Source organism: Euprymna scolopes, chromosome 4, assembly GCF_053919585.1.
Source record: "Euprymna scolopes isolate OS-2025 chromosome 4, ASM5391958v1, whole genome shotgun sequence".
Classification (NCBI taxonomy): domain Eukaryota; kingdom Metazoa; phylum Mollusca; class Cephalopoda; order Sepiida; family Sepiolidae; genus Euprymna; species Euprymna scolopes.
In genome coordinates this window covers 180196340-180208921 of record NC_136485.1, presented here as the reverse complement: position 1 = coordinate 180208921, position 12582 = coordinate 180196340, and the positions used below count along the sequence as shown (strand labels likewise).

The following is a 12582-nucleotide window of genomic DNA, read 5'->3' as shown; positions in this document are numbered from 1 at the left end:
AAATGTCATCAACTGTACACAGTCCACATCTGCTGCAAACCGAAGATTTTCCCTAAGCTGTTTCTAAGTGCTGCAAGATTCACAGCTATACCTAAAACTGTCCACAAACTAAATCTAAATATATTTATCTTTTATGTCAATCCTATTCAGCTTCATCCTGGATGAATGCCATCAAAGTCAGTCATATTTAATAATCATTATATGTTTTTAATTTAATAGGTGAATGGAGTGAAATGGAGTGAGTCACCAGAATATAGAGGTGATGATTTCAGTGTGTCCCCCAGAAAATCAGTAGGATCCCAACTAAATGTTATTAAATTGTGTTGAATTGCAGAGCCCTGAATAATTTTTAGTTGTGTTTTGCTTTTGTTTTCTCAAAAGGAAAATAATATATATTAAGATTTTATGTCAATTATTTTTTGTTAATCAAAGAATAAAATATTTTTTTTAGGGTGGGGGTTTGTGAATAACTTTTTAGGGTGGGGGTTTGTGAATAACTTTTTAGGGTGGGGGTTTGTGAATAACTTTTTAGGGTGGGGGTTTGTGAATAACTTTTTAGGGTGGGGGTTTGTGAATAACTTTTTAGGGTGGGGGTTTGTGAATAACTTTTTAGGGTGGGGGTTTGTGAATAACTTTTACATGTAAACTTATTATGATGCATGAATTATTTATTTTTGAAATTCTGAACATGCTACAATTGGAACCATTATTCAAATGAATTTCATTCAACCTAAATTCAGCCCAGTCTTTCAAATGTTTGTTAAAAATGGAAATGGAATGGAATGGAAACAACACTAACCCTATGCGGGTTTAGCTGGCTTCTTCCAAAGGAGGAAGTTCCATGGGAGTATGAAATTAACAAGCGGTCCCCTGTCCCATTAGAGGAGATAAAGATGTTAGTGTTAGGTTTTTGCACCTCTTGCAGGAAGGTGTCGCCATCCTCCTACATACAGCGCCTGGAATTCACAAATTGGTCACCCATCTGGTACTGACCAGGCTCAACGTTGCTTAGCTTCAGTAATCTAATGCAAACCAGTCTGTCAACATGATTATGCTGTATATCGTACATCGAGGAAATTTAATATAAGTGAAACAAAAATCCGCCTGATAGTCAGGAACCCGAACCTTGGAATAACCACTAAGGAGGCTGTCCTATCAGCAGGTGCAAAGTACTGGGGCTGCTGTATTGCCATTTGGTGAATGGATTCTGGACCATGCAGTAGTCTCTGGTGGGGCCTCTCGATGTCATACTAGTGGGTAATTGTTACAGCTTTACCTTATGTGCTACAAAAAGAAAAAAAATTTCCCGTCTTTCCTCTCTTACTTTCCCTCTCTGTTCTGCTCTAACCAAGTATGCTGACCAGTTCCACAAATCCCAAAATCCTCAACATGAAATATCGCAAAAAAGAAAACACGAATAAACCTAGAACTCCATCCTCCAACATAGACCCCTACTACCATGTCTCCTCCAACATCAGGAGTCTACGTTCTAACCTTCCAGAGGTTGAAACTCAATTACAGGAGATGAAACTTGACATATTCTTTCTAAGCGAAACTGGAATAGGGCCGACCACCTCCCTAGATGAGTTCATAATTAAAGGATACTCTAACATAACATCTAAATCTGACCACCAAGTTCGCCACAGGCATGGAATATGTGCCTACATTAAAGATGGCTTGCCGTGTGGCACGGATATCTACCTTATATGTGCTTCCGGGTTGCACTTGCTTACACCACCGCATTTATATTTGCCCTCTATCGCCCTCACAACAGCAGAGTTACTGTCTTTAAGAGTATATTAGAGAAAATTGACCACATCCTGTCTGCTCATTCCTTGGCTAACATTCACATTTGCGGTGACTTCAATGTCCATAATGTTGAATGGTTGACCCACTCAAATAAGACTGAAGATGAGGGGAGGTTCTGTCATGATTTTGCCATTGCCTATGACCTCACTCAGATTGTTCGCGAGCCCACCCGTGTGCCCGATACTACCGGTCAGTACGCAAGCCTTCTAGACCTTTTTCTATCCACTTCCCCTGAGCTATGCTCATGTTCCGTTCTATCTCCTCTGGGATCCTCCGACCACTGCGTTGTATCAGTTAAGATAAAAATGAAATATAATAAATCTACAGACGTACCTCTCCACCGTACTGTATACCGATACTCTATGGCGAACTGGGATAGCTTCCATACATTCATATTTGATCTACCTCTCCATTCCGTGTTTAAAAAGTATGTGTCCTCTATAGTATCAGACCTGACCGAATGGTTACTTGTAGGCATAGACCAATTCATACCATCCAAAAAATTCCAACAAAAACCTAACAGCCAGCCATGGTTCTCTCCTGAATGTGCTGCTGCCATCACACACAGAAATCACTTTTTCCATAGCTACTAATGTAATAGATGCACTGAAACTAAAGCTGCTTTCAGGACCGCCAGCAACCACTGTAAAAGAGTAATAAAAAATGCAAGAGAACTATATGCTCAATCCGTTAAATCCAAAATAGCTGATCAGCGGCTTGGTTCCCACCAGTTCTGGCAAATAGCAAATAGGATCCTGAACAGAAACGTGCATTCTATCCCAACCATTATCAATGGACCAGAGGTCATCTCGACAGCATCCGACAAGGCCAAACTATTTGCCAAGAACTTTGCGGCAAATTCTACCCTGTGCGATGAAGGCCATCAACTCCCCATATTCCCTCCTATAACAGACAACATGCTATGCAACATACAAATATCTGTGCGTGAGGTCGCCAAGCTAATCAAGAACCTTGACTCCAGTAAAGCAATTGGTCCTGACGGTATTCCAATTATAGTGTTAAAAAAATTACAACCAGAACTTGCCCCCATACTTACCAAACTGTTTAAGCGTTGCCTTAAGGAGAAATGCTTCCCAACACCCTGGAAAACCTCATCAGTATAACCTGAATTCAGGTGATAAGTCATCTCCCTCTCAGTACAGACCAATAAGTCTCCTGTGTGTCATGAGTAAGTTGCTGGAATCCACAATAAATAGAGAAGTAGTTAACCACCTCAGCAGAAATAACCTTCTTAGCGACATGCAATATGGTTTCCGTTCTGCAAGATCTACAGCAGATGTGCTAACGGTTATATCTCATAGAATTAGCGAATCTCTTGACAAAGGCTTCATTTCTAGGGCAATTGCACTTGACATATCAAAGGCCTTTGATAAGGTTTGCCATAAAGGCCTACTTCACAAGATTTCCAGCTACGGTATAACTGGAAATGTTTTCTCGATCATTAAATCATTTCTCTCTGATAGGCTCATAAGAGTAGTGGTTGACGGGAAGAAATCAGAGGCCCACAGTATTAATGCTGGAGTCCCTCAAGGGTCCATACTGGGCCCAACTCTCTTCCTGATCTACATCAATGATCTCCCAAAACACATACTAAAATCATTCATTGACATCTACGCTGATGACACGACTATCTATGGCAACACCTCAAAGGCCGTAAATGATGATGTTCTCTCTGATTCTCTCTCCTCTGATCTTGAGCACGTGGTGCAGTGGGGGAAGAGGTAGCTGGTTACCTTTTAATGCATCTAAGACCAAGCTCCTATCTCTACATCATAAACTCTCTGATCCCCATCTGGAATCAATTGAAATGAATGGCTCTCATCTAGGGGAGGCCCCATGTTTTGATGAGCTTCTGGGTTTGATCTTTACTCCTGATCTTAAATGGAACACATACATCAAGTCTGTGGCCAAGGTCGCTGGGAAAATGGTGAGATCCTTCTACCGCTCCAGAAGATATCTCACTAATGATGCAATTCTCTATCTATATAAAAGCCAAGTACGTTCAAGGATGGAGTACTGCTGCCACATCTGGGCAGGATCTGCTAAAAACAGCCTATCCTGCCTAGACAGAGTACAAAATAGACTTCGTGGCTTGGTGAGGGATGCCCTTTTCTCTTCCCTGCAACCTCTTTCCCACAGAAAAGACGTAGCGAGCCTATCTTTGTTCTATCGTTATTTCCATGGCAAGTGGTTGTCTGAGATTCATTCTCTGGTCCCCCCTCGCCAATCTTTTTAAAAAAACACCTGACTAGCTGAAACCACCGTCAATAATTTTCCCCACTCCTTATCTGTGCCTAAATCAAAACCTAGATTCCATGAACAAAGCTTCTTTGTTAGAACTGCACGCCTGTGGAACTCTGTTCCGCTTGCCTGTTTCCCTCCCGACTTCAACCTGGATGTCTTCAAGTCCAACACAAACAAATTCCTGATGAACCGCCCACTTAAGTAATGACACTTTATCAATTCTCCAATACTATTACTACACTATCCCATTGATTACTGTACACACAATAACCCTTATTCCTGAGTGGCCCTTGGGCCTTGATAAGTGGTGACCTCCATGTAAAAATTAAAGAAAAAAAAAAAAAAGCGATTTTTTTTTTCTTTAATTTTTTTATACCCATCCTCTTCACTTAAGACAATAGAAAACTTGTGAAGATCGAAAAGAAATGGGATAGTAAGGATCCAGAAGAGGCAAGAAGGACATAAATAAATATTAAAGATTAGAAATTTTTTTTTATTTTGAACAAGTAACATTGGTTTTTATCAAAGTGTGTAATGTATACTTTTTGTGAGGAATTGAGTCACAGATTGTTTGCTATGTCCTTTTAGGCTTGTGTGGATCACGATTGCAGGAAGTGTTGCTCTGCATATTAGTTTTATGACAGTTTGAGTTTGTTTTGAAATCATTTCAACCAACTTGTAAAACCTGGTTAACTGTTTTCATGGTTTAATACTCTTTTTCTGTGTATCTATTACACATGCATTCATAAGGTATAAAAGTTTATATATTTATTGATTTCTTTTATTGGGCGACGTGTAGGAATTTTTTTTTTTTTTCAAGAACAAAATTTTTGACTGTACCTTCAGTCTTCCTCAGTGTAATGATGGGGATGTGCACGTACAGGGGAGACGGTGGTAGGAGGAGAAAGTGTAGCCAATGAGAAGGTGCCATGTAAGCCTTATATATATATGTATACGTATGTACATATACATGTAAAATAAAAATCAAACAGTAAATAAAAACAAAGAAACGTGCATTTCAGATATATACATGGGTAATTCGATGTCGAATAAACCATGGCTTGTGATAACTTGCATCACAGATGGACATCATAAAAACTTAAGAAATCCTGAAAATTTGAGCATGTAATTCCAAGCGCTTCCCGATTAAGAGCATTTTTCTTTTTGCATAAATCAGGCAAGATGTCACCTGGGCGACATTTTAATAATTATATTAGCTTGAATATTTTCTATATCATTTTCTTTTTATCTAGCAGCTATTTTTACCGGCTAAAAATCAAATCGAATTTGTCCCACAGGTACACATTCCTTATATATCAATATTTTAGTCTATAGACCAAAAATTGACAGGAGTTTAGTAGAGACCGTTCCTCATACAGACAGGCAAAGTTACTTATATTGCCTGTGTGTGAAGAACGGCTTCTACATTTGTAGGGAATAAAATACTCGTCTTTGTAGCTCTTCAACTTTTTCAGTTAAAAACATAGAAGGCTTTACTTTTGGAACAACCTCGTACATGGCAATTAAAATTTTCTCATCATTTAAATGCAATGTCTGCCATCTACAATGTTGAATATTGATAATTACACTGAGCTTACAATTACATACTTAAATGACCCACAAAAAAGGTATTTTTAGCGTTTTCCTTTTCTGTAGAAATTGATTCAATAGCTACTTCCATCTAGTGAATATTATTTATGCAATTTGTCAACCATCTTGAAATATGTTGAGCTGTTGAGGGTGGTAATTGCTAGCTGATACCACATTTCAGATCTGTTGACTCGTAAAAGAAAAGCAGACAGCAGAAGCCAGACTGTCTGGGTTTTTCAGAATCAGAATGGTTGCAAATAACACTGACTGGCCAGATCTTCCTAATTGCACAATTAGTATTGATTGTAGGATTTATAGCTCATGGGATATTTCCTCCCCCTCCACATAGCAGTGTATTTTGTTTTCTTCTGTAACTACTGACAAAACAAACATGCTTGTATCTACAAGGAATTGTTTTTTGGGGGGCGGTCAATGATTTTTGTTTTCGTTTTTTTTTTTTTTTTTCAGTGATTTTCAATGATTTTTGTTTTAGAATCTTTTGTTTTTCTTTTCTTTTATCCCCCCCCCTCCCCAACAAGGCATATTGCCACTTGGAAAGTTAGGACTACGATTTGGGATTGCGTCTAACGGGACTGGAGAGTTGAACAGCAAGATGTCTGTTTACATTACATTTAAATTTATTTTGCAAACGGACCCTACTTCATTGATGTAATTCTTTCTGTATAAAAAATATTAAGTTGTTAAAAAAATGCTGGCTTATTTTTCAACTTGCTTTTCAAAAGTTGGTTTCGGTTTGTATTTTGTTTTGTTTTTTTGCAGTATTTTCTACATACTTAATAATTAATGTGTCCTCTTTAATAAAGTTCCAATAATCTCTTTGAGAAAACAATTTTAAAGCAGGTTTAATAATAATAATACTAAAAACAATTGCATAATCTTTTTTTGCGTGAGTCTAAACTCTTGTTATAATATTTCCCAAATAATCACTAATATCAACAGAGTAAGGAGAGTAAAGTTCACAAGTGTTCAGACAGTACAATGCTGGTTTTGTAATGATAATGATAAGAACCTTGAAGAAGGTTGAAGATGGCAACACATTCTTGAAAATAAATGTGTTGAAAGCAATTTTTTAATAAAACGTCAAAGTATCAGAGAAATGTTAACTACACTTTATGTATTTGGATTATTTTCGACTGCTGTTCTCATCTTGAGTGTTATTTTTATGTTTCAACCAATTTTACTTCCAAACATCATCAGGTTATCTCGTTGAACTTGGAGAATTTTTCTAATGAACTTGGGAATTCCAAATAGAACTTTTTATTTAATCCACTGAAGTAGCACGCTCTCATTTTGTCAGCTATGACTGAGTAAAAGTTTTAAGCAATTTGCAATTGCATTCTGAGTATCACCTACACTGAGGATTAAACCTTTAACCTTCAGAAGAGTGTATTTTACCTAGTATGTACTTTATCTGTTATGCCACAATTCCTAGTGGATTGTACAAATTTCTGAGTTCGACAAGAGACATGAAGAAGTGTTGTGAAAATTCCAAATAATCCAAGTTATCAATCCTTACCTGAGAAATTCAGAAACGTCTTCACTTGATGTAGTAATTCAATAATGTCTGACAATCTGAATCAAAACGGAAAGCTTTAAAAGTTTGATAAATGAGTCTTGTATGAATTCCATAACTATTTCTGAAATCATTATTTTCTGAAAAACAACCTAATAGATGAATAGAAATGTATCAAGAATGATAGAATTGAATAAGTTATAAGAACATCATTCTAGAATAAGATTATTTTTGTTGATTTGGGAAAGTAATTATGAACACATTGTTATAGAGTCATAACATTTTTTATCATTGTCAATTAGGATTAATTGTATAAAGAATATGTTGTCTTGTCAAAAGTAAGGATTTTCCAATATTATTTATCACTTTTAAAACTACATGTATAAGAATTTTATCACCTTTTTTAGACACATTTTTTTATTATTTTAGCTACATTTTTATTATTTTAGCTACATTTTTTTTATTTTAGCTACAATTTTTTTTATTTTAGCTACATTTTTTTTAGCTACATTTTTTTTATTTTTAGCTACAATTTATTTATTTTTAGCTACAATTTATTTATTTTTAGCTACAATTTATTTATTTTTAGCTACAATTTATTTATTTTAGCTACATTTTTTTTTATTTTAGCTGCATGTTTTTTTATTTTAACTACATGTTTTTTTATTTTAGCTACATCTTATTTTATTTTAAGAAATCATAATATCAATTAAAAAGTAGTTGACAAACTCCTTCCATGACAGATTTATAATGGTGGAAAACTTTTTATGTGATAGATAAACAGAATTTGTGTTTTTTCTGTTGCATGCATCATGATATTTGCCATATTTTGATACTTTATTTTTTATATTTATGCTACATAATTTGATAACTATAATTTTTGAGTAATATTTATCATCATGATATTTGTTGTATTGCGAATAGGATATTGTTTCATGACTTGTCTATTTTTGAGTCTTTTCATTCAATCTTTTTTGATGGATCCATTTTTCGTTTTCTGTTTTTGGAATGTTGGCTACTCAGTTCAACTTTTTCTATAAGTAATTTTGTCCATGCGTCTTCTTTCATATAGTGGCATGTTGTTTCTGTAATATGACTGTTGGATTCTGTTTGAATAGTGAAGTGGAAATTCAAAGACTTCATTTTACCTGCCAATCTGCTTTGCCGGCTGAAGAAACTGCTTGTTCAGGATTTTTGTAAGATTTTTGTTGGCTGGATTGTTGACTTATGCCAATGATTAAAAAACAGACATATGTACTATGTTTCTGAATTTTTGAGTTGGGGATTCCTAATTCATAATTGGATTATTTGGACTACTGTTCTCATCTTCAGTGTTATTCACACAACATTTCAGCTTATGTAATTTCCAACCTTAAGATGTATCATGTCAAACATGGGAATCTTTTTACCGAACTCTGCACGGATATTCAACCGGAACCTTTTCTTTAATCTATGAGCATAGCATGCTATCATTACATCATATGACTAGGTAGAAGTCCTAAGTAATTCGTAATTGTATTTTTGAGTGTTGCCAGCACTGAGGATTGAACCTTCACTCTCCAGAACAGCATAACTTACAACTGAATTTTAATAACTACTTTATCCATTGTGCCATGGGTCCTTGTGAGTTAGACAAGATATACCTAAAGAAGGTTAGAGGTTATATCAACCATAACGTTGTGAAAATAACATTCAAGATGAGAACAGTAGTCTGAATAATCTAAATAATGCAAGGTACATAAATATAGTTCTTTATTATGTTCGGAAAAAATAACAGAAAAGTTTAAATATTGGCAGCTTTTAAGATTCATATATTTTTTTTATGTTGGTTTTTGTTAGATTTTTAACAAAACTCTCACTTTACTACCTTGTTAAAAATAACTCTTGTTCCAAATTTCAAGAGCATGCCTATGTATTCATGTAAATTCAATTCATGTATCATGCCATATTTTTCTCTGTACTTCTAACTTGTACAGCATTGTAACAAAAAAAAATGTTTCTATTTTTCTATACATTTATGGAGAACAAGCTGAGCATATGGTATCCCCTTCCACGAGTGAAAAATTTACTTTCACCATAACTAATGTTTGTGCAAAATTTAAAAAAATCCAAGCCTGGTTATTGAGAAAAGTATTAAGACAAGTGAACAAATGAATGGATGAATGATTTGGGGGCAAGTTTACCCCTTAAAATGGGGGTGGGATAACCAGAGTTATCCTGGAAAATCAGTTTTGGCAAAAATGTATTTTTACCATGACTAATGTTTGTGCAAAATTTAAAAAATGCAAGTTGCGGTTATTGAGAAAAGTATAAACGGATGAACAGGATTGAATTACTAGGTCCAATCCCACCTTTGTCGGGGGACCAATAAGGTAACCTATGCCGCATTCATCACAGAATTCTTTTAATTGTTTAAAATTAAAATGTGGTCAATTGGTCTGTTATGTGAGAAAATTTTGTTTTTCTAGAATGTTAGCTGTAATTGTGTTTCCATTTACAGCTTGGATCATGAAAGCTTCTGGCCATCATGGACAAGTTTTGATTATTCCGATTATGTTGTTGACTTTTGGAAATAGTCCACAAAATATCTGTGCAGATTACATGCCGTAGCCGATGAATTTTTGCTATTTTTACTGGATTAGTTTATTTTCTTATCTAGCCTTGTTACTCTAATCTTTTGTTTAGGTTGCTTGTTTAACTGCTATTATCGTTGGTTTTCTGTTAGATCTTTCCACATGTATTATGGCCATTTGGAATGCTGTCAGCTATAATCACTTTCTCTTTCATATACATATAAATACACACACACACACACACATATATAAGCTACAATATTTTTCAAATATTAACAATTATTTTTATAGCTACAGACACTAGTGTTTTATGCTTCCGCAATCATCAGTGTAGGAAGTGATAATTACTGCTGGTTGGGAAATTTGAACCCATTTACAAAGCCACCCTTGACTTCATAGGCTAGCATCTTTATCTCAAGGCTATCAATAATACAAGAATTAAAGGACATTTTGTGCTTATAAATGCTATGACAGCAGGCATACATAGTAAACAGTCGGAGAGTAATCAAATGCTTGTCTTTTTAGTCCTGGGTATTTATGTTGACGGGCACAAGTGTTACGAGTTTGTCAATGCACATTCCATTAAAATACTTATAAAACAGGCACAGTTATGCAGCATTGCATCGATGGGACAAGAATTGGAGTTTGATTGATAGTGTAGGACATATTAGGTTGGAAACTCTTCTCTCTTGTTTTACAAGTATTTTAATGGAATGTGCTTTGATGAACTCATAACACTTGTGCTCTCTTGATGTACATATTCCCAACAAGCAGCAAAATCCCACACCTTCACAGTTGAGGCTTCTAGATACCTGAAAGCTTTCTTCTCTAATATGAGGTTGGTGCAAAAATAATGTTGTTTTTTGATGTTCAACTATGTAGATATAAACAACATTATTTTTGCACCAACCAAATAGTTTCCTCCTTTGAACTGTTAGACTTGAAAATTTTCTCCTTGTATTCAGCTTCCTTAGCTGTACTCACCTGCAAAAGTTTAAATGTAATGTGAAATGGCATCTTGCTGCTAAACTCCCCATACTTCCTTGTTAGACATGATTCTAAATAGTAGTCCTTTTATGTTCTAAGTGGCAATATGAAAAAAGAGTAAAAAAGAACTTGATTAGTTTTACAGAGAATTGCTCTTAATTTTACTGGACTTTCATCAATAATCAGTCATGGATGAGAGTATGCCACATGTATCACTATCCACTAGTTTTTTTTTTTAACACTTGCTAATTTCTTGATAAAACCACATATTACCCTGCTTGCCTACAGCCAACACCAACGTTGTTTCCATAGTCTTCTCTTTCGTCTTCTATTCTGGTAATATTGTCATCTCTTACATTGGCAGTTGTCAAGGGGATGCCTACGCATTCATGAGTTTAAAATTAAATAAAACAAAACCACAAACTAACACTAAACATATTAACCCTCTTTGTCTTGACCAACAATCCCATCTTAGCTTCCTTTTGTCTTCCTTGGAGAACAACTTCTTATTCATTGTCTTTCCATCAACCCTATTTCCTACACCTTCATTCACCTAATGAACTTATTTCATTGTTACACTTTTTCCCTTTTTCTTCCTCACACTTGGTGGGGGAGGAACTCTGTAGTATCATAAGTTCTTCAATGTTTTTTTTATGAATTTTGTTAAATAGTTTATTAAACCTCAGAAACTGTAGCCACTGTATTGTTTCAAATGAATTGAAACGAATGGTTTTCATCTTGAGGCTCCATGTTTTGAAAAACTTCTAGGTCTGACGTTTACTCCTGATCGGAGATGGAACACATACATCAAATCAGTGCCAGGGCTGCTGGAAAAATGGTGGGATCATTCTACCGCTCCAGATCTCTCACTGCTGATGCAATTCTTTACCTGTATAAAAGCCAAGTATGTCCAAGGATGGAGTACTGTTGCCACATCTGGGCAGGAGCTGCTAGAAAGACCTTATCCTGCCTTGATAGAGTTCAAAATAAACTTTGTAGCCTTTTTTTTTAATTTTTTTTTTTTATTCAATTTTCACCCCAAACAAGGCACAGTGCCACTTTGAAGGAGGAGGTTACTATCAGGGACTTAATTTGCAGGGGCATTATGAAGGGAGATGAGTAGAAAGATGTTTGTTAACATTACACTTGAACTTCTGCATATCAGTACAGTTGGGAAAGCAGATTCCTGGAAGGGAGTTCCAAAGACCTGCAGTTCTGGGGAAGAAACTATTGGAGTAAAAGGCTTTCTTCCACCTAGAGATCTCTACTGTAAAGGGATGGGACTTACTAGCTTGTCGGGTTTATCGGAGGTAGTTACGTCGAGGAGGTGCAAGTGTTTGCAGTTCGTCAGAGCATTCACCATTAAAGTATTTGTAGAACAGGCAGAGGGATGCAACATCTCGTTGATGGGACAGAGACTGAAGCCTAGATGACAGTTCAGGACCTATCAGGTTGGCAACTCTCTTTCGAACCCTGTCCAGGAGCGAGAGACAAGCAGCAGATGCTCCAGCCCAGATGTGACAACAGTACTCCATACATGTACGAATGGTGACCTTATAGAGGTACAGGATACTTTCAGGCGTAAGTAGTTTTCTAGCACGGTAGAGGGAGCCAACCTTCCTTGCAGCAGCCTTTGCAATGCTCTCAATGTATCTATTCCTAGTAGGGGATGTCCTTTTCTCTTCCTTGCAACCTCTTTCTCACAGGAGAGATGTTGCAAGTCTGTCTCTGCTTTATCGTTATTTTCATCTGAGCTCCAATCTATGCCCCCCCCCATGCCAAACTTTCACAAGAAACACTTGTCTAGCTGATAACACTATCAAT

The 12582-nt window shown here is 36.0% G+C and overlaps 1 protein-coding gene across 6 annotated transcripts in view; it reads left to right on the top strand.

Annotated features, from left to right (window-relative positions):
* The window catches only part of LOC145270473 (small ribosomal subunit protein mS29-like), a 536140-nt gene that overhangs the window by 86705 nt on the left and 436853 nt on the right, over positions 1 to 12582 (top strand). Inside the window, exon 1 of one of the 6 annotated variants that reach the window (XM_080126149.1) lies at positions 12136 to 12339. The exons of the other annotated variants lie outside the window; for them this stretch is intronic. The gene's annotated coding sequence lies outside the window, so the exon portion shown is untranslated. Of the gene's footprint in view, positions 1 to 12135; positions 12340 to 12582 lie in introns of those variants that run through there. 6 annotated transcript variants of the gene reach the window in all.